At 29.8% G+C, this 20,775-nt stretch overlaps 13 non-coding genes across 13 annotated transcripts; all 13 read left to right on the top strand.

The window, feature by feature from the left end:
• Positions 1-363: 363 nt before the first annotated feature.
• TRNAM-CAU (transfer RNA methionine (anticodon CAU)) lies at positions 364-436 on the top strand. The gene has a single exon. It is a non-coding gene; the product is annotated as a tRNA-Met (tRNA).
• Positions 437-2,401: 1,965 nt separating this feature from the next.
• Positions 2,402-2,474, top strand: TRNAT-CGU (transfer RNA threonine (anticodon CGU)). The gene has a single exon. It is a non-coding gene; the product is annotated as a tRNA-Thr (tRNA).
• Positions 2,475-3,421: 947 nt separating this feature from the next.
• On the top strand, positions 3,422-3,494 carry TRNAT-CGU (transfer RNA threonine (anticodon CGU)). Its single transcript has one exon. It is a non-coding gene; the product is annotated as a tRNA-Thr (tRNA).
• Positions 3,495-4,440: 946 nt separating this feature from the next.
• TRNAT-CGU (transfer RNA threonine (anticodon CGU)) lies at positions 4,441-4,513 on the top strand. The gene has a single exon. It is a non-coding gene; the product is annotated as a tRNA-Thr (tRNA).
• A 434-nt stretch (positions 4,514-4,947) lies between these two features.
• On the top strand, positions 4,948-5,021 carry TRNAT-AGU (transfer RNA threonine (anticodon AGU)). Its single transcript has one exon. It is a non-coding gene; the product is annotated as a tRNA-Thr (tRNA).
• Positions 5,022-6,477: 1,456 nt separating this feature from the next.
• Positions 6,478-6,550, top strand: TRNAM-CAU (transfer RNA methionine (anticodon CAU)). The gene has a single exon. It is a non-coding gene; the product is annotated as a tRNA-Met (tRNA).
• Positions 6,551-10,552: 4,002 nt separating this feature from the next.
• TRNAM-CAU (transfer RNA methionine (anticodon CAU)) lies at positions 10,553-10,625 on the top strand. The gene has a single exon. It is a non-coding gene; the product is annotated as a tRNA-Met (tRNA).
• Positions 10,626-12,592: 1,967 nt separating this feature from the next.
• Positions 12,593-12,665, top strand: TRNAT-UGU (transfer RNA threonine (anticodon UGU)). Its single transcript has one exon. It is a non-coding gene; the product is annotated as a tRNA-Thr (tRNA).
• A 946-nt stretch (positions 12,666-13,611) lies between these two features.
• TRNAT-CGU (transfer RNA threonine (anticodon CGU)) lies at positions 13,612-13,684 on the top strand. Its single transcript has one exon. It is a non-coding gene; the product is annotated as a tRNA-Thr (tRNA).
• Positions 13,685-15,135: 1,451 nt separating this feature from the next.
• Positions 15,136-15,209, top strand: TRNAT-AGU (transfer RNA threonine (anticodon AGU)). The gene has a single exon. It is a non-coding gene; the product is annotated as a tRNA-Thr (tRNA).
• A 1,460-nt stretch (positions 15,210-16,669) lies between these two features.
• TRNAT-CGU (transfer RNA threonine (anticodon CGU)) lies at positions 16,670-16,742 on the top strand. The gene has a single exon. It is a non-coding gene; the product is annotated as a tRNA-Thr (tRNA).
• A 435-nt stretch (positions 16,743-17,177) lies between these two features.
• Positions 17,178-17,251, top strand: TRNAT-AGU (transfer RNA threonine (anticodon AGU)). Its single transcript has one exon. It is a non-coding gene; the product is annotated as a tRNA-Thr (tRNA).
• Positions 17,252-19,726: 2,475 nt separating this feature from the next.
• Positions 19,727-19,799, top strand: TRNAT-CGU (transfer RNA threonine (anticodon CGU)). The gene has a single exon. It is a non-coding gene; the product is annotated as a tRNA-Thr (tRNA).
• The last annotated feature ends 976 nt before the right edge of the window (positions 19,800-20,775 follow it).

Below are 20,775 nucleotides of genomic sequence, written 5' to 3'. Positions count from 1 at the left end.
ATTCATCTTACTGTTGAACAGATCATCTTAAACCTTATAAAAACCCAAGTATTTTCAAGATTATAGAATGATTACTGTTATTGCAAAATGAAAAAAATACATATCTATGAGAAAGACGTAGATGAAATTTCTACCTAGATTGGAGCAATAGTAATACCTTTATGAAAAAAAATTGTAAAGAATTCAAGAAATGAAATTGAGTTTTATAAGAGTACCTGTTTATTAAAACATATTAATCCTTGCGTAGTGATTGTGTATCTTTTCGTGTTTAAGATTACAACACATATAAAGAAGAATTTATAGCAGGAAACACATTTTCATCATCAACAATAAATTATTCATGCATTTTTTACTGTTAAAGTTGGCGCTGTGGCTTAGTGGTTAAAGCGCCTGTCTCATAAACAGGAAATCCTGAGTTCAAATCTCAGCAGCACCTAACTGTTTTCTCCATGCTTTCCGAATAATTTTCATCAAACAAGTGTTGAATACAATTTAAGAATAAACATCTGGTTCTATGAACTTTAGAATAAGTTATCTTAAAAATTAAATAAAATGCTTGGTATTGTGAAGATTTTTGTAGGAATGCATTGACTGAAATAGGGAAAAGAAAATGACAAAGAACAAGATAGAGGTGAATGATCACTCTATTGTTGAATTCAACTAATCCATTCTTCAGCAAGGTATATTTTAAAATGATATGAATAGGGTAAACTTCAAATTAGAGAGGTGTTTTTGAATAAGTGAAGAGTCTTCATTCATCTTAAGTGTTTGAGTAGAGAAGTGTGTGAACTTAGAAAAGAATATGAAAGTGAAAAAGCAATATTCTCTTGAACACCATAAAGAAAAGTGTTTCAAAACTAATAATCAAGTGGGTGCTGTGGCTTAGCTGGTTAAAGCGCCTGTCTAGTAAACAGGAGATCCTGAGGTCAACTCTCAGCAGTATCTTGCTTTTCTCATTGTTATTTAACAAATCATTTTCATTAGGTCTTATTCCGATACAATTAAAATATTAAAAGTCTGATTCATCTTACCGTTGAACAGATCATCTTAAACCTTATAAAAACCCAAGTATTTTCAAGATTATAGAATGAATACTGTTATTGCAAAATGAAAAAAACGACATATCTATGAGAAAGACGTAGATGAAATTTCTACCTAGATTTGAGCAATATTAATACCTTCATGAAAAAAAGTTGTAAAGAATTCAGGAAATGAAATTAGGTTTTATAAGAGTACCTGTTTATTAAAACATATTAATCCTTGCGTAGTGATTGAGTATCTTTTCCTGTTTAAGATTACAATACATATAAAGAAGAATTTATAGCAGAAAACACATTTTCATCATCAACAATAAATTAATTATGCATTTTTTACTATTAACGTTGGTGCTGTGGCTTGTTGGTTAAAGCGACTGTCTCGTAAACAGGAAATCCTGAGTTAAAATCTCAGCAGCACCTAACTGTTTTCTCCATGCTTTCCGAATAATTTTTATCAAACAAGTGTTGAATACAATTTAAGAATAAACATCTGGTTCTATGAACTTTAGAATAAGTTATCTTAAAAATTAAATAAAATGCTTGGTATTGTGAAGATTTTTGTAGGAATGCATTGACTGAAATAGGGAAAAGAAAATGACAAAGAACAAGATAGAGGTGAATGATCACTCTATTGTTGAATTCAACTAATCCATTCTTTAGCAAGGTATATTTTAAAATGATATGAATAGGGTAAACTTCAAATTAGAGGGGTGTTTTTGAATAAGTGAAGAGTCTTCATTCATCTTGTGTTTGAGTAGAGAAGTGTGTGAACGTAGAAAAGAATATGAAAGTGAAAAAGCAATATTCTCTTGAACACCATAAAGAAAATTGTTTCAAAATTAAGAATCAAGTGGGTGCTGTGGCTTAGCTCGTTAAAGCACCTGTCTAGTAAACAGGAGATCCTGAGTTCAACTCTCAGCAGTGTCTTGCTTTTCTCATTGTTATTTAACAAATCATTTTCATTTGGTCTTATTCCGATACAATTAAAATATGAAAGTCTGATTCATCTTACTGTTGAACAGATCATCTTAAACCTTATAAAAACCCAAGTATTTTCAAGATTATAGAATGATTACTGTTATTGCAAAATGAAAAAAATACATATCTATGAGAAAGACGTAGATGAAATTTCTACCTAGATTGGAGCAATAGTAATACCTTTATGAAAAAAAATTGTAAAGAATTCAAGAAATGAAATTGAGCTTTATAAGAGTACCTGTTTATTAAAACATATTAATCCTTGCGTAGTGATTGACTATCTTTTCGTGTTTAAGATTACAATACATATAAAGAAGAATTTATAGCAGAAAACACATTTTCATCATCAACAATACATTATTTATACATTTTTTACTATTAACGTTGGTGCTGTGGCTTAGTGGTTAAAACGCCTGTCTCGTAAACAGGAAATCCTGAGTTCAAATCTCAGCAGCACCTAACTGTTTTCTCCATGCTTTCCGGATAATTTTCGTCAAACACATGTTGAATACAATTTAAGAATAAACATCTGGTTCTATGAACTTTAGAATAAGTTATCTTAAAAATTAAATAAAATGATTGGTATTGTGAAGATTTTTGTAGGAATGCATTGACTGAAATAGAGAAAAGAAAATGACAAAGAACAAGATAGAGGTGAATGATCACTCTATTGTTGAATTCAACTAATCCATTCTTCAGCAAGGTATATTTTAAAATGATATGAATAGGGTAAACTTCAATTTAGAGAGGTGTTTTTGAATAAGTGAAGAGTCTTCATTCATCTTAAGTGTTTGAGTAGAGAAGTGTGTGAACTTAGAAAAGAATATGAAAGTGAAAAAGCAATATTCTCTTGAACACCATAAAGAAAATGTTTCAAAATTAAGAATCAAGTGGGTGCTGTGGCTTAGCTCGTTAAAGCACCTGTCTAGTAAACAGGATATCCTGAGTTCAACTCTCAGCAGTGTCTTGCTTTTCTCATTGTTATTTAACAAATCATTTTCATTTGGTCTTATTCCGATACAATTAAAATATAAAAGTCTGATTCATCTTACCGTTGAACAGATCATCTTAAACCTTATAAAAACCCAAGTATTTTCAAGATTATAGAATGATTACTGTTATTGCAAAATGAAAAAAATTACATATCTATGAGAAAGACGTAGATGAAATTTCTACCTAGATTGGAGCAATAGTAATACCTTTATGAAAAAAAATTGTAAAGAATTCAAGAAATGAAATTGAGTTTTATAAGAGTACCTGTTTATTAAAACATATTAATCCTTGCGTAGTGATTGAGTATCTTTTCGTGTTTAAGATTACAATACATATAAAGAAGAATTTATAGCAGAAAACACATTTTCATCATCAACAATAAATGATTTATGCATTTTTTTACTATTACCGTTGGTGCTGTGGCTTAGTGGTTAAAGCTCCTGTCTCGTAAACATGAAATCCTGAGTTCAAATCTCAGCAGCACCTAATTGTTTTCTCCATGCTTTCCAAATAATTTTCATCAAACAAGTGTTGAATACAATTTAAGAATAAACATCTGGTTCTATGAACTTTAGAATAAGTTATCTTAAAAATTAAATAAAATGCTTAGTATTGTGAAGATTTTTGTAGGAATGCATTGACTGAAATAGGGAAAAGAAAATGACAAAGAACAAGATAGAGGTGAATGATCACTCTATTTTTGAATTCAACTAATCCATTCTTCAGCAAGGTATATTTTAAAATGATATGAATAGGGTAAAATTCAAATTAGAGAGGTGTTTTTGAATAAGTGAAGAGTCTTCATTCATCTTAAGTGTTTGAGTAGAGAAGTGTGTGAACTTAGAAAAGAATATGAAACTGAAAAAGCAATATTCTCTTGAACACCATAAAGAAAATTTTTCAAAGTTAAGAATCTAGTGGGTGCTGTGGCTTAGCTCTTTAAAGCACCTGTCTAGTAACCAGGATATCCTGAGTTCAACTCTCAGCAGTGTCTTGCTTTTCTCATTGTTATTTAACAAATCATTTTCATTTGGTCTTATTCCGATACAATTAAAATATAAAAGTCTGATTCATCTTACTGTTGAACAGATCATCTTAAACCTTATAAAAACCCAAGTATTTTCAAGATTATAGAATGATTACTGTTTTTGCAAAATGAAAAAAATACATATCTATGAGAAAGACGTAGATGAAATTTCTACCTAGATTGGAGCAATAGTAATACCTTTATGAAAAAAAAATTGTAAAGAATTCAAGAAATGAAATTGAGTTTTATAAGAGTACCTGTTTATTAAAACATATTAATCCTTGCGTAGTGATTGACTATCTTTTCGTGTTTAAGATTACAATACATATAAAGAAGAATTTACAGCAGAAAACACATTTTCATCATCAACAATAAATTATTGATGCATTTTTTACTATTAATGTTGGTGCTGTGGCTTAGTGGTTAAAACGCCTGTCTCGTAAACAGGAAATCCTGAGTTCAAATCTCAGCAGCACCTAACTGTTTTCTCCATGCTTTCCGAATAATTTTCATCAAACACATGTTGAATACAATTTAAGAATAAACATTTGGTTCTATGAACTTTAGAATAAGTTATCTAAAAATTAAATAAAACGCTTGGTATTGTGAAGATTTTTGTAGGAATGCATTGACTGAAATAGGGAAAAGAAAATGACAAAGAACAAGATAGAGGTGAATGATCACTCTATTGTTGAATTCAACTAATCCATTCTTCAGCAAGGTATATTTTAAAATGATATGAATAGGGTCAACTTCAAATTAGAGAGGTGTTTTTGAATAAGTGAAGAGTCTTCATTCATCTTAAGTGTTTGAGTAGAGAAGTGTGTGAACTTAGAAAAGAATATGAAAGTGAAAAAGCAATATTGTCTTGAACACCATAAAGAAAAGTGTTTCAAAACTAAGAATCAAGTGGGTGCTGTGGCTTAGCTGGTTAAAGCGCCTGTCTAGTAAACAGGAGATCCTGAGTTCAACTCTCAGCAGTATCTTGCTTTTCTCATTGTTATTTAACAAATCATTTTCATTAGGTCTTATTCCGATACAATTAAAATATTAAAAGTCTGATTCATCTTACTGTTGAACAGATCATCTTAAACCTTATAAAAACCCAAGTATTTTCAAGATTATAGAATGAATACTGTTATTGCAAAATGAAAAAAAGGACATATCTATGAGAAAGACGTAGATGAAATTTCTACCTAGATTTGAGCAATAGTAATACCTTCATGAAAAAAATTGTAAAGAATTCAAGAAATGAAATTAGGTTTTATAAGAGTACCTGTTTATCAAAACATATTAATCCTTGCATAGTGATTGAGTATCTTTTCCTGTTTAAGATTACAATACATATAAAGAAGAATTTATAGCAGAAAACACATTTTCATCATCAACAATAAATTAATTATGCATTTTTTACTATTAACGTTGGTGCTGTGGCTTGGTGGTTTAAGCGACTGTCTCGTAAACAGGAAATCCTGAGTTAAAATCTCAGCAGCACCTAACTGTTTTCTCCATGCTTTATGAATAATTTTCATCAAACAAGTGTTGAATACAATTTAAGAATAAACATCTGGTTCTATGAACTTTAGAATAAGTTATCTTAAAAATTTAATAAAATGCCTGGTATTGTGAAGATTTTTGTAGGAATGCATTGACTGAAATAGGGAAAAGAAAATGACAAAGAACAAGATAGAGGTGAATGATCACTCTATTGTTGAATTCAACTAATCCATTCTTTAGCAAGGTATATTTTAAAATGATATGAATAGGGTAAACTTCAAATTAGAGAGGTGTTTTTGAATAAGTGAAGAGTCTTCATTCATCTTGTGTTTGAGTAGAGAAGTGTGTGAACTTAGAAAAGAATATGAAAGTGAAAAAGCAATATTCTCTTGAACACCATAAAGAAAATCGTTTCAAAATTAAGAATCAAGTTGGTGCTGTGGCTTAGCTTGTTAAAGCACCTGTCTAGTAAACAGGAGATCCTGAGTTCAACTCTCAGCAGTGTCTTGCTTTTCTCATTGTTATTTAACAAATAATTTTCATTTGGTCTTATTCCGATACAATTAAAATATAAAAGTCAGATTCATCTTACTGTTGAACAGATCATCTTAAACCTTATAAAAACCCAAGTATTTTCAAGATTATAGAATGATTACTGTTATTGCAAAATGAAAAAAATACATATCTATGAGAAAGACGTAGATGAAATTTCTACCTAGATTGGAGCAATAGTAATACCTTTATGAAAAAAAAATTGTAAAGAATTCAAGAAATGAAATTGAGTTTTATAAGAGTACCTGTTTATTAAAACATATTAATCCTTGCATAGTGATTGTGTATCTTTTCATGTTTAAGATTACAATACATATAAAGAAGAATTTATAGCAGGAAACACATTTTCATCATCAACAATAAATTATTCATGCATTTTTTACTGTTAAAGTTGGCGCTGTGGCTTAGTGGTTAAAGTGCCTGTCTCATAAACAGGAAATCCTGAGTTCAAATCTCAGCAGCACCTAACTGTTTTCTCCATGCTTTCCGAATAATTTTCATCAAACAAGTGTTGAATACAATTTAAGAATAAACATCTGGTTCTATGAACTTTAGAATAAGTTATCTTAAAAATTAAATAAAATGCTTGGTATTGTGAAGATTTTTGTAGGAATGCATTGACTGAAATAGGGAAAAGAAAATGACAAAGAACAAGATAGAGGTGAATGATCACTCTATTGTTGAATTCAACTAATCCATTCTTCAGCAAGGTATATTTTAAAATGATATGAATAGGGTAAACTTCAAATTAGAGAGGTGTTTTTGAATAAGTGAAGAGTCTTCATTCATCTTAAGTGTTTGAGTAGAGAAGTGTGTGAACTTAGAAAAGAATATGAAAGTGAAAAAGCAATATTCTCTTGAACACCATAAAGAAAAGTGTTTCAAAACTAAGAATCAAGTGGGTGCTGTGGCTTAGCTGGTTAAAGCGCCTGTCTAGTTAACAGGAGATCCTGAGGTCAACTCTCAGCAGTATCTTGCTTTTCTCATTGTTATTTAACAAATCATTTTCATTAGATCTTATTCCGATACAATTAAAATATTAAAAGTCTGATTCATCTTACTGTTGAACAGATCATCTTAAACCGTATAAAAACCCAAGTATTTTCAAGATTATAGAATGAATACTGTTATTGCAAAATGAAAAAAACGACATATCTATGAGAAAGACGTAGATGAAATTTCTACCTAGATTTGAGCAATATTAATACCTTCATGAAAAAAAGTTGTAAAGAATTCAGGAAATGAAATTAGGTTTTATAAGAGTACCTGTTTATTAAAACATATTAATCCTTGCGTAGTGATTGAGTATCTTTTCCTGTTTAAGATTACAATACATATAAAGAAGAATTTATAGCAGAAAACACATTTTCATCATCAACAATAAATTATTTATGCAATTTTTACTATTAACGTTGGTGCTGTGGCTTGGTGGTTAAAGCGACTGTCTCGTAAACAGGAAATCCTGAGTTAAAATCTCAGCAGCACCTAACTGTTTTCTCCATGCTTTCCGAATAATTTTCATCAAACAAGTGTTGAATACAATTTAAGAATAAACATCTGGTTCTATGAACTTTAGAATAAGTTATCTTAAAAATTAAATAAAATGCTTGGTATTGTGAAGATTTTTGTAGGAATGCATTGACTGAAATAGGGAAAAGAAAATGACAAAGAACAAGATAGAGGTGAATGATCACTCTATTGTTGAATTCAACTAATCCATTCTTCAGCAAGGTATATTTTAAAATGATATGAATAGGGTAAACTTCAAATTAGAGAGGTGTTTTTTGAATAAGTGAAGAGTCTTCATTCATCTTAAGTGTTTGAGTAGAGAAGTGTGTGAACTTAGAAAAGAATATGAAAGTGAAAAAGCAATATTCTTTTGAACACCATAAAGAAATTTTTTCAAAATTAAGAACCAAGTGGGTGCTGTGGCTTAGCTCGTTAAAGCACCTGTCTAGTAAACAGGAGATCCTGAGTTCAACTCTCAGCAGTGTCTTGCTTTTCTTATTGTTATTTAACAAATCATATTCATTTGGTCTTATTCCGATACAATTAAAATATAAAAGTCTGATTCATCTTACTGTTGAACAGATCATCTTAAACCTTATAAAAACCCAAGTATTTTAAAGATTATAGAATGATTACTGTTATTGCAAAATGAAAAAAATACATATCTATGAGAAAGACGTAGATGAAATTTCTACCTAGATTGGAGCAATAGTAAGACCTTTATGAAAAAAAATTGTAAAGAATTCAAGAAATGAAATTGAGTTTTATAAGAGTACCTGTTTATTAAAACATATTAATCCTTGCGTAGTGGTTGAGTATCTTTTCGTGTTTAAGATTACAATACATATAAAGAAGAATTTATAGCAGAAAACACATTTTCATCATCAACAATAAATGATTTATGCATTTTTTACTATAAACGTTGGTGCTGTGGCTTAGTGGTTAAAACGCCTGTCTCGTAAACAGGAAATCCTGAGTTCAAATCTCATCAGCACCTAACTGTTTTCTCCATGCTTTCCGAATAATTTTCATCAAACACATGTTGAATACAATTTAAGAATAAACATCTGGTTCTATGAACTTTAGAATAAGTTATCTTAAAAATTAAATAAAATGATTGGTATTGTGAAGATTTTTGTAGGAATGCATTGACTGAAATAGAGAAAAGAAAATGACAAAGAACAAGATAGAGGTGAATGATCACTCTATTGTTGAATTCAACTAATCCATTCTTCAGCAAGGTATATTTTAAAATGATATGAATAGGGTAAACTTCAATTTAGAGAGGTGTTTTTGAATAAGTGAAGAGTCTTCATTCATGTTAAGTGTTTGAGTAGAGAAGTGTGTGAACTTAGAAATGAATATGAAAGTGAAAAAGCAATATTCTTTTGAACACCATAAAGAAAATTTTTCAAAATTAAGAATCAAGTGGGTGCTGTGGCTTAGCTCGTTAAAGCACCTGTCTAGTAAACAGGAGATCCTGAGTTCAACTCTCAGCAGTGTCTTGCTTTTCTCATTGTTATTTAACAAATCATTTTCATTTGGTCTTATTCCGATACAATTAAAATATAAAAGTCTGATTCATCTTACTGTTGAACAGATCATCTTAAACCTTATAAAAACCCAAGTATTTTAAAGATTATAGAATGATTACTGTTATTGCAAAATGAAAAAAATACATATCTATGAGAAAGACGTAGATGAAATTTCTACCTAGATTGGAGCAATAGTAAGACCTTTATGAAAAAAAATTGTAAAGAATTCAAGAAATGAAATTGAGTTTTATAAGAGTACCTGTTTATTAAAACATATTAATCCTTGCGTAGTGATTGAGTATCTTTTCGTGTTTAAGATTACAATACATATAAAGAAGAATTTATAGCAGAAAACACATTTTCATCATCAACAATAAATGATTTATGCATTTTTTTACTATTACCGTTGGTGCTGTGGCTTAGTGGTTAAAGCTCCTGTCTCGTAAACATGAAATCCTGAGTTAAAATCTCAGCAGCACCTAACTGTGTTCTCCATGCTTTCCAAATAATTTTCATCAAACAAGTGTTGAATACAATTTAAGAATAAACATCTGGTTCTATGAACTTTAGAATAAGTTATCTTAAAAATTAAATAAAATGCTTGGGATTGTGAAGATTTTTGTAGGAATGCATTGACTGAAATAGGGAAAAGAAAATGACAAAGAACAAGATAGAGGTGAATGATCACTCTATTGTTGAATTCAACTAATCCATTCTTTAGCAAGGTATATTTTAAAATGATATGAATAGGGTAAACTTCAAATTAGAGAGGTGTTTTTGAATAAGTGAAGAGTCTTCATTCATCTTGTGTTTGAGTAGAGAAGTGTGTGAACTTAGAAAAGAATATGAAACTGAAAAAGCAATATTCTCTTGAACACCATAAAGAAAATTTTTCAAAATTAAGAATCAAGTTGGTGCTGTGGCTTAGCTCGTTAAAGCACCTGTCTAGTAAACAGGAGATCCTGAGTTCAACTCTCAGCAGTGTCTTGCTTTTCTCATTGTTATTTAACAAATCATTTTCATTTGGTCTTATTCCGATACAATTAAAATATAAAAGTCTGATTCATCTTACTGTTGAACAGATCATCTTAAACCTTATAAAAACCCAAGTATTTTCAAGATTATAGAATGATTACTGTTATTGCAAAATGAAAAAAATACATATCTATGAGAAAGACGTAGATGAAATTTCTACCTAGATTGGAGCAATAGTAATACCTTTATGAAAAAAAATTGTAAAGAATTCAAGAAATGAAATTGAGTTTTATAAGAGTACCTGTTTATTAAAACATATTAATCCTTGCGTAGTGATTGTGTATCTTTTCGTGTTTAAGATTACAACACATATAAAGAAGAATTTATAGCAGGAAACACATTTTCATCATCAACAATAAATTATTCATGCATTTTTTACTGTTAAAGTTGGCGCTGTGGCTTAGTGGTTAAAGCGCCTGTCTCATAAACAGGAAATCCTGAGTTCAAATCTCAGCAGCACCTAACTGTTTTCTCCATGCTTTCCGAATAATTTTCATCAAACAAGTGTTGAATACAATTTAAGAATAAACATCTGGTTCTATGAACTTTAGAATAAGTTATCTTAAAAATTAAATAAAATGCTTAGTATTGTGAAGATTGTTGTAGGAATGCATTGACTGAAATAGGGAAAAGAAAATGACAAAGAACAAGATAGAGGTGAATGATCACTCTATTGTTGAATTCAACTAATCCATTCTTCAGCAAGGTATATTTTAAAATGATATGAATAGGGTAAACTTCAAATTAGAGAGGTGTTTTTGAATAAGTGAAGAGTCTTCATTCATCTTAAGTGTTTGAGTAGAGAAGTGTGTGAACTTAGAAAAGAATATGAAAGTGAAAAAGCAATATTCTCTTGAACACCATAAAGAAAAGTGTTTCAAAACTAATAATCAAGTGGGTGCTGTGGCTTAGCTGGTTAAAGCGCCTGTCTAGTAAACAGGAGATCCTGAGGTCAACTCTCAGCAGTATCTTGCTTTTCTCATTGTTATTTAACAAATCATTTTCATTAGGTCTTATTCCGATACAATTAAAATATTAAAAGTCTGATTCATCTTACCGTTGAACAGATCATCTTAAACCTTATAAAAACCCAAGTATTTTCAAGGTTATAGAATGAATACTGTTATTGCAAAATGAAAAAAACGACATATCTATGAGAAAGACGTAGATGAAATTTCTACCTAGATTTGAGCAATATTAATACCTTCATGAAAAAAAGTTGTAAAGAATTCAGGAAATGAAATTAGGTTTTATAAGAGTACCTGTTTATTAAAACATATTAATCCTTGCGTAGTGATTGAGTATCTTTTCCTGTTTAAGATTACAATACATATAAAGAAGAATTTATAGCAGAAAACACATTTTCATCATCAACAATAAATTAATTATGCATTTTTTACTATTAACGTTGGTGCTGTGGCTTGTTGGTTAAAGCGACTGTCTCGTAAACAGGAAATCCTGAGTTAAAATCTCAGCAGCACCTAACTGTTTTCTCCATGCTTTCCTAATAATTTTTATCAAACAAGTGTTGAATACAATTTAAGAATAAACATCTGGTTCTATGAACTTTAGAATAATTTATCTTAAAAATTAAATAAAATGCTTGGTATTGTGAAGATTTTTGTAGGAATGCATTGACTGAAATAGGGAAAAGAAAATGACAAAGAACAAGATAGAGGTGAATGATCACTCTATTGTTGAATTCAACTAATCCATTCTTCAGCAAGGTATATTTTAAAATGATATGAATAGGGTAAACTTCAATTTAGAGAGGTGTTTTTGAATAAGTGAAGAGTCTTCATTCATCTTAAGTGTTTGAGTAGAGAAGTGTGTGAACTTAGAAAAGAATATGAAAGTGAAAAAGCAATATTCTCTTGAACACCATAAAGAAAATTTTTCAAAATTAAGAATCAAGTGGGTGCTGTGGCTTAGCTCGTTAAAGCACCTGTCTAGTAAACAGGAGATCCTGAGTTCAACTCTCAGCAGTGTCTTGCTTTTCTCATTGTTATTTAACAAATCATTTTAATTTGGTCTTATTCCGATACAATTAAAATATAAAAGTCTGATTCATCTTACTGTTGAACAGATCATCTTAAACCTTATAAAAACCCAAGTATTTTCAAGATTATAGAATGATTACTGTTATTGCAAAATGAAAAAAATACATATCTATGAGAAAGACGTAGATGAAATTTCTACCTAGATTGGAGCAATAGTAATACCTTTATGAAAAAAAATTGTAAAGAATTCAAGAAATAAAATTGAGTTTTATAAGAGTACCTGTTTATTAAAACATATTAATCCTTGCGTAGTGATTGAGTATCTTTTCGTGTTTAAGATTACAATACATATAAAGAAGAATTTATAGCAGAAAACACATTTTCATCATCAACAATAAATGATTTATGCATTTTTTTACTATTACTGTTGGTGCTGTGGCTTAGTGGTTAAAGCTCCTGTCTTGTAAACATGAAATCCTGAGTTCAAATATCAGCAGCACCTAATTGTTTTCTCCATGCTTTCCAAATAATTTTCATCAAACAAGTGTTGAATACAATTTAAGAATAAACATCTGGTTCTATGAACTTTAGAATAAGTTATCTTAAAAATTAAATAAAATGCTTAGTATTGTGAAGATTTTTGTAGGAATGCATTGACTGAAATAGGGAAAAGAAAATGACAAAGAACAAGATAGAGGTGAATGATCACTCTATTTTTGAATTCAACTAATCCATTCTTCAGCAAGGTATATTTTAAAATGATATGAATAGGGTTAAATTCAAATTAGAGAGGTGTTTTTGAATAAGTGAAGAGTCTTCATTCATCTTAAGTGTTTGAGTAGAGAAGTGTGTGAACTTAGAAAAGAATATGAAACTGAAAAAGCAATATTCTCTTGAACACCATAAAGAAAATTTTTCAAAATTAAGAATCAAGTGGGTGCTGTGGCTTAGCTCGTTAAAGCACCTGTCTAGTAAACACGAGATCCTGAGTTCAACTATCAGCAGTGTCTTGCTTTTCTCATTGTTATTTAACAAATCATTTTCATTTGGTCTTATTCCGATACAATTAAAATATAAAAGTCTGATTCATCTTACTGTTGAACAGATCATCTTAAACCTTATAAAAACCCAAGTATTTTCAAGATTATAGAATGATTACTGTTTTTGCAAAATGAAAAAAATACATATCTATGAGAAAGACGTAGATGAAATTTCTACCTAGATTGGAGCAATAGTAATACCTTTATGAAAAAAAAATTGTAAAGAATTCAAGAAATGAAATTGAGTTTTATAAGAGTACCTGTTTATTAAAACATATTAATCCTTGCGTAGTGATTGACTATCTTTTCGTGTTTAAGATTACAATACATATAAAGAAGAATTTATAGCAGAAAACACATTTTCATCATCAACAATAAATTATTGATGCATTTTTTATTATTAACGTTGGTGCTGTGGCTTAGTGGTTAAAACGCCTGTCTCGTAAACAGGAAATCCTGAGTTCAAATCTCAGCAGCACCTAACTGTTTTCTCCATGCTTTCCGAATAATTTTCATCAAACACATGTTGAATACAATTTAAGAATAAACATCTGGTTCTATGAACTTTAGAATAAGTTATCTTAAAAATTAAATAAAATGATTGGTATTGTGAAGATTTTTGTAGGAATGCATTGACTGAAATAGAGAAAAGAAAATGACAAAGAACAAGATAGAGTTGAATGATCACTTTATTGTTGAATTCAACTAATCCATTCTTCAGCAAGGTATATTTTAAAATGATATGAATAGGGTAAACTTCAAATTAGAGAGGTGTTTTTGAATAAGTGAAGAGTCTTCATTCATCTTAAGTGTTTGAGTAGAGAAGTGTGTGAACTTAGAAAAGAATATGAAAGTGAAAAAGCAATATTCTCTTGAACACCATAAAGAAAATTTTTCAAAATTAAGAATCAAGTGGGTGCTGTGGCTTAGCTCGTTAAAGCACCTGTCTAGTAACCAGGAGATCCTGAGTTCAACTCTCAGCAGTGTCTTGCTTTTCTCATTGTTATATAACAAATCATTTTCATTAGGTCTTATTCCGATACAATTAAAATATAAAAGTCTGATTCATCTTACTGTTGAAAAGATCATCTTAAACCTTAAAAAACCCAAGTATTTTCAAGATTATAGAATGAATACTGTTATTGCAAAATGAAAAAAATACATATCTATGAGAAAGACGTAGATGAAATTTCTACCTAGATTTGAGCAATATTAATACCTTCATGAAAAAAATTGTAAAGAATTCAAGAAATGAAATTGGGTTTTATAAGAGTACCTGGTTATTAAAACATATTAATCCTTGCGTAGTGATTGAGTATCTTTTCGTGTTTAAGATTACAATACATATAAAGAAGAATTTATAGCGGAAAATACATTTTCATCATCAACAATAAATTATTTATGCATTTTTTACTATTAACGTTGGTGCTGTGGCTTAGTGTTTAAAACGCCTGTCTCGTAAACAGGAAATCCTGAGTTCAAATCTCAGCAGCACCTAACTGTTTTCTCCATGCTTTCCGAATAATTTTCATCAAACACATGTTGAATACAATTTAAGAATAAACATCTGGTTCTATGAACTTTAGAATAAGTTATCTTAAAAATAAAATAAAATGATTGGTATTGTGAAGATTTTTGTAGGAATGCATTGACTGAAATAGGGAAAAGAAAATGACAAAGAACAAGATAGAGGTGAATGATCACTCTATTGTTGAATTCAACTAATCCATTCTTCAGCAAGGTATAGTTTAAAATGATAAGAATAGGGTAAACTTCAAATTAGAGAGGTGTTTTTGAATAAATGAAGAGTCTTCATTCATCTCAAGTGTTTGAGTAGAGAAGTGTGTGAACTTAGAAAAGAATATGAAAGTGAAAAAGCTATATTCTCTTGAACACCATAAAGAAAAGTGTTTCAAAACTAAGAATCAAATGGGTGCTGTGGCTTAGCTGGTTAAAGCGCCTGTCTAGTAAACAGGAGATCCTGAGTTCAACTCTCAGCAGCTCCTTGGTTTTCTCATTGTTATATAACAAATCATTTTCATTAGGTCTTATTCCGATACAATTAAAATATAAAAGTCTGATTCATCTTACTGTTGAAAAGATCATCTTAAACCTTATAAAAACCCAAGTATTTTCAAGATTATAGAATGAATACTGTTATTGCAAAATGAAAAAAATACATATCTATGAGAAAGACGTAGATGAAATTTCTACCTAGATTTGAGCAATATTAATACCTTCATGAAAAAAATTGTAAAGAATTCAAGAAATGAAATTGGGTGTTATAAGAGTACCTGGTTATTAAAACATATTAATCCTTGCGTAGTGATTGAGTATCTTTTCGTGTTTAAGATTACAATACATATAAAGAAGAATTTATAGCAGAAAACACATTTTCATCATCAACAATAAATTATTTATGCATTTTTTACTATTAACATTGGTGCTGTGGTTTAGTAGTTAAAGCGCCTGTCTCGTAACCAGGAAATCCTGAGTTCAATTCTCAGCAGCACCTAACTGTTTTCTCCATGCTTTCCGAATATTTTTCATCAAATAAGTGTTGAATACAATTTAAGAATAAACATCTGGTTCTATGAACTTTAGAATAAGTTATCTTAAAAATTAAATAAAATGCTTGGTATTGTGAAGATTTTTGTAGGAATGCATTGACTGAAATAGGGAAAAGAAAATGACAAAGAACAAGATAGAGGTGAATGATCACTCTATTGTTGAATTCAACTAATCAATTCTTCAGCAAGGTATAGTTTAAAATGATATGAATAGGGTAAACTTCAAATTAGAGAGGTGTTTTTGAATAAGTGAAGAGTCTTCATTCATCTTAAGTGTTTGAGTAGAGAAGTGTGTGAACTTAAAAAAGAATATGAAAGTGAAAAAGCAATATTCCCTTGAACACCATAAAGAAAAGTGTTTCATAATTAAGAATCAAGTGGGTGCTGTGGCTTAGCTGGTTTAGTAAACGATGATGATTAGTAAACGGGAGATCCTGAGATCAACTCTCAGCAGCGCCTTGCTTTTCTCATTGTTATATAACAAATCATTTTCATTAGGTCTTATTCCGATACAATTTAAATATAAAAGTCTGATTCATCTTACTGTTAAAAAGATCATCTTAAACCTTATAAAAACCCAAGTATTTTCAAGATTATAGAATGAATACTGTTATTGCAAAATGAAAAAAACTACATATCTATGAGAAAGACGTAGATGAAATTTCTACCTAGATTTGAGCAATATTAATACCTTCATGAATAAAATTGTAAAGAATTCAAGAAATGAAATTGGGTTTTATAAGAGTACCTGTTTATTAAAACATATTAATCCTTGCGTAGTGATTGAGTATCTTTTCGTGTTTAAGATTACAATACATATAAACAAGAATTTATAGCAGAAAACACATTTTCATCATCAACAATAAATTATTTAAGCATTTTTTACTATTAACGTTGGTGCTGTGGCTTAGTGGTTAAAGCGCCTGTCTCGTAAACAGGAAATCCTGAGTTCAAATCTCAGCAGCACCTAACTGTTTTCTCCATGCTTTCCGAATAATTTTCATCAAACACAAGTTGAATACAATTTAAGAATAAACATCTGGTTCTATGAACTTTAGAATAAGTTATCTTAACAATTAAATAAAATGATTGGTATTGTGAAGATTTTTGTAGGAATGCATTGACTGAAATAGGGAAAAGAAAATGACAAAGAACAAGATAGAGGTGAATGATCACTCTATTGTTGAATTCAACTAATCCATTCTTTAGCAAGGTATATTTTAAAATGATATGAATAGGGTAAACTTCAAATTAGATAGGTGTTTTTGAATAAGTGAAGAGTCTTCATTCATCTTAAGTGTTTGAGTAGAGAAGTGTGTGAACTTAGAAAAGAATATGAAAGTGAAAAAGCAATATTCTCTTGAACACCATAAAGAAAAGTGTTTCAAAACTAAGAATCAAGTGGGTGCTGTGGCTTAGCTGGTTAAAGCGCCTGTCTAGTAAACAGGAGATCCTGAGTTCAACTCTCAGCAGCGCCTTGCTTTTCTCATTGTTATATACCAAATCATTTTCATTAGGTCTTATTCCGATACAATTAAAATATAAAAGTCTGATTCATCTTACTGTTGAAAAGATCATCTTAATCCTTATAAAAACCCAAGTATTTTCAAGATTATAGAATGAATACTGTTATTGCAAAATGAAAAAAATACATATCTATGAGAAAGAGGTAGATTAAATTTCTACCTAGATTTGAGCAATATTAATACCTTCATGAAAAAAAATTGTAAAGAATTCAAGAAATGAAATTGGGTTTTATAAGAGTACCTGTTTATTAAAACATATTAATCCTTGCGTAGTGATTGAGTATCTTTTCGTGTTTAAGATTACAATACATATAAAGAAGAATTTATAGCAGAAAACACATTTTCATCATCAACAATAAATTATTTATGCATTTTTTACTATTAACGTTGGTGCTGTGGCTTAGTGGTTAAAGCGCCTGTCTCGTAACCAGTAAATCCTGAGTTCAATTCTCAGCAGCACCTAACTGTTTTCTCCATGCTTTCCGAATAATTTTCATCAAACAAGTGTTGAATACAATTTAAGAATAAACATCTGGTTCTATGAACTTTAGAATAAGTTATCTTAAAAATTAAATAAAATGCTTGGTATTGTGAAGATTTTTGTAGGAATGCATTGACTGAAATAGGGAAAAGAAAATGACAAAGAACAAGATAGAGGTGAATGATCACTCTATCGTTGAATTCAACTAATCCATTCTTTAGCAAGGTATATTTTAAATTGATATGAATAGGGTAAACTTCAAATTAGAGAGGTGTTTTTGAAGAAGTGAAGAGTCTTCATTCATCTTAAGTGTTTGAGTAGAGAAGTGTGTGAACTTAGAAAAGAATATGAAAGTGAAAAAGCAATATTCCCTTGAACACCATAAAGAAAAGTGTTTCAAAATTAAGAATCAAGTGGGTGCTGTGGCTTGGCTGGTTGAAGCGCCTGCCTAGTAAACGGGAGATCCTGAGATCAACTCTCAGCAGCGCCTTGCTTTTCTCATTGTTATATAACAAATCATTTTCATTAGGTCTTATTCCGATACAATTTAAATATAAAAGTCTGATTCATCTTACTGTTAAAAAGATCATCTTAAACCTCATAAAAACCCAAGTATTTTCAAGATTATAGAATGAATACTGTTATTGCAAAATGAAAAAAAATACATATCTATGAGAAAGACGTAGATGAAATTTCTACCTAGATTTGAGCAATATTAATACCTTCATGAATACAATTGTAAAGAATTCAAGAAATGAAATTGGGTTTTATAAGAGTACCTGTTTATTAAAACATACTAATCCTTGCGTAGTGATTGAGTATCTTTTCGTGTTTAAGATTACAATACATATAAACAAGAATTTATAGCAGAAAACACATTTTCATCATCAACAATAAATTATTTATGCATTTTTTACTATTAACGTTGGTGCTGTGGCTTAGTGGTTAAAGTGCCTGTCTCGTAAACAGGAAATCTTGAGTTCAAATCTCAGCAGCACCTAACTGTTTTCTCCATGCTTTCCGAATAATTTTCATCAAACACATGTTGAATACAATTTAAGAATAAACATCTGGTTCTATGAACTTTAGAATAAGTTATCTTAACAATTAAATAAAATGATTGGTATTGTGAAGATTTTTGTAGGAATGCATTGACTGAAATAGGGAAAAGAAAATGACAAAGAACAAGATAGAGGTGAATGATCACTCTATTGTTGAATTCAACTAATCCATTCTTTAGCAAGGTATATTTTAAAATGATATGAATAGGGTAAACTTCAAATTAGATAGGTGTTTTTGAATAAGTGAAGAGTCTTCATTCATCTTAAGTGTTTGAGTAGAGAAGTGTGTGAACTTAGAAAAGAATATGAAAGTGAAAAAGCAATATTCTCTTGAACACCATAAAGAAAAGTGTTTCAAAATTAAGAATCAAGTGGGTGCTGTGGCTTAGCTGGTTAAAGCGCCTGTCTAGTAAACAGGAGATCCTGAGTTAAACTCTCAGCAGTGCCTTGCTTTGCTCATTGTAATATAACAAATCATTTTCATTAGGTCTTATTCCGATACAATTTAAATATAAAAGTCTGATTCATCTTACTGTTAAAAAGATCATCTTAAACCTTATAAAAACCCAAGTATTTTCAAGATTATAGAATGATTACTGTTATTGCAAAATGAAAAAAACTACATATCTATGAGAAAGACGTAGATGAAATTTCTACCTAGATTTGAGCAATATTAATACCTTCATGAATAAAATTGTAAAGAATTCAAGAAATGAAATTGGGTTTTATAAGAGTACCTGTTTATTAAAACATATTAATCCTTGCGTAGTGATTGAGTATCTTTTCGTGTTTAAGATTACAATACATATAAACAAGAATTTATAGCAGAAAACACATTTTCATCATCAACAATAAATTATTTATGCATTTGTTACTATTAACGTTGGTGCTGTGGCTTAGTGGTTAAAGCACCTGTCTCGTAAACAGGAAATCCTGAGTTCAAATCTCAGCAGCACCTAACTGTTTTCTCCATGCTTTCCGAATATTTTCATCAAACAAGTGTTGAATACAATTTAAGAATAAACATCTGGTTCTATGAACTTTAGAATAAGTTATCTTAAAAATTAAATAAAATGCTTGGTATTGTGAAGATTTTTGTAGGAATGCATTGACTGAAATAGGGAAAAGAAAATGACAAAGAACAAGATAGAGGTGAATGATCACTCTGTTGTTGAATTCAACTAATCCATTCTTCAGCAAGGTATAGTTTAAAATGATATGAATAGGGTAAACTTCAAATTCGAGAGGTGTTTTTGAATAAATGAAGAGTCTTCATTCATCTTAAGTGTTTGAGTAGAGAAGTGTGTGAACTTAGAAAAGAATATGAAAGTGAAAAAGCAATATTCTCTTGAACACCATAAAGAAAAGTGTTTCAAAACTAAGAATCAACTGGGTGCTGTGGCTTAGCTGGTTAAATCGCCTGTCTAGTAAACAGGAGATCCTGAGTTCAACTCTCAGCAGTGCCTTGCTTTTCTCATTTTGATATAACAAATCATTTTCATTAGGTCTTATTCCGATACAATTTAAATATAAAAGTCTGACTTATTTTACTGTTAAAAAGATCATCTTAAACCTTATAAAAACCCAAGTATTTTCAAGATTATAGAATGAATACTGTTATTGCAAAATGAAAAAAACTACATATCTATGAGAAAGACGTAGATGAAATTTCTACCTAGATTTGAGCAATATTAATACCTTCATGAATAAAATTGTAAAGAATTCAAGAAATGAAATTGGGTTTTATAAGAGTACCTGTTTATTAAAACATATTAATCCTTGCGTAGTGATTGAGTATCTTTTCGTGTTTAAGATTACAATACATATAAACAAGAATTTATAGCAGAAAACACATTTTCATCATCAACAATAAATTATTTATGCATTTTTTACTATTAACGTTGGTGCTGTGGCTTAGTGGTTAAAGCGCCTGT

The sequence above is a fragment of the Lissotriton vulgaris genome, chromosome 12 (genome assembly GCF_964263255.1).
Source record: "Lissotriton vulgaris chromosome 12, aLisVul1.2, whole genome shotgun sequence".
Classification (NCBI taxonomy): domain Eukaryota; kingdom Metazoa; phylum Chordata; class Amphibia; order Caudata; family Salamandridae; genus Lissotriton; species Lissotriton vulgaris.
The sequence above is the reverse complement of the archived record's forward strand: the minus strand, read 5'-3'. Positions and strand labels throughout refer to the sequence as shown.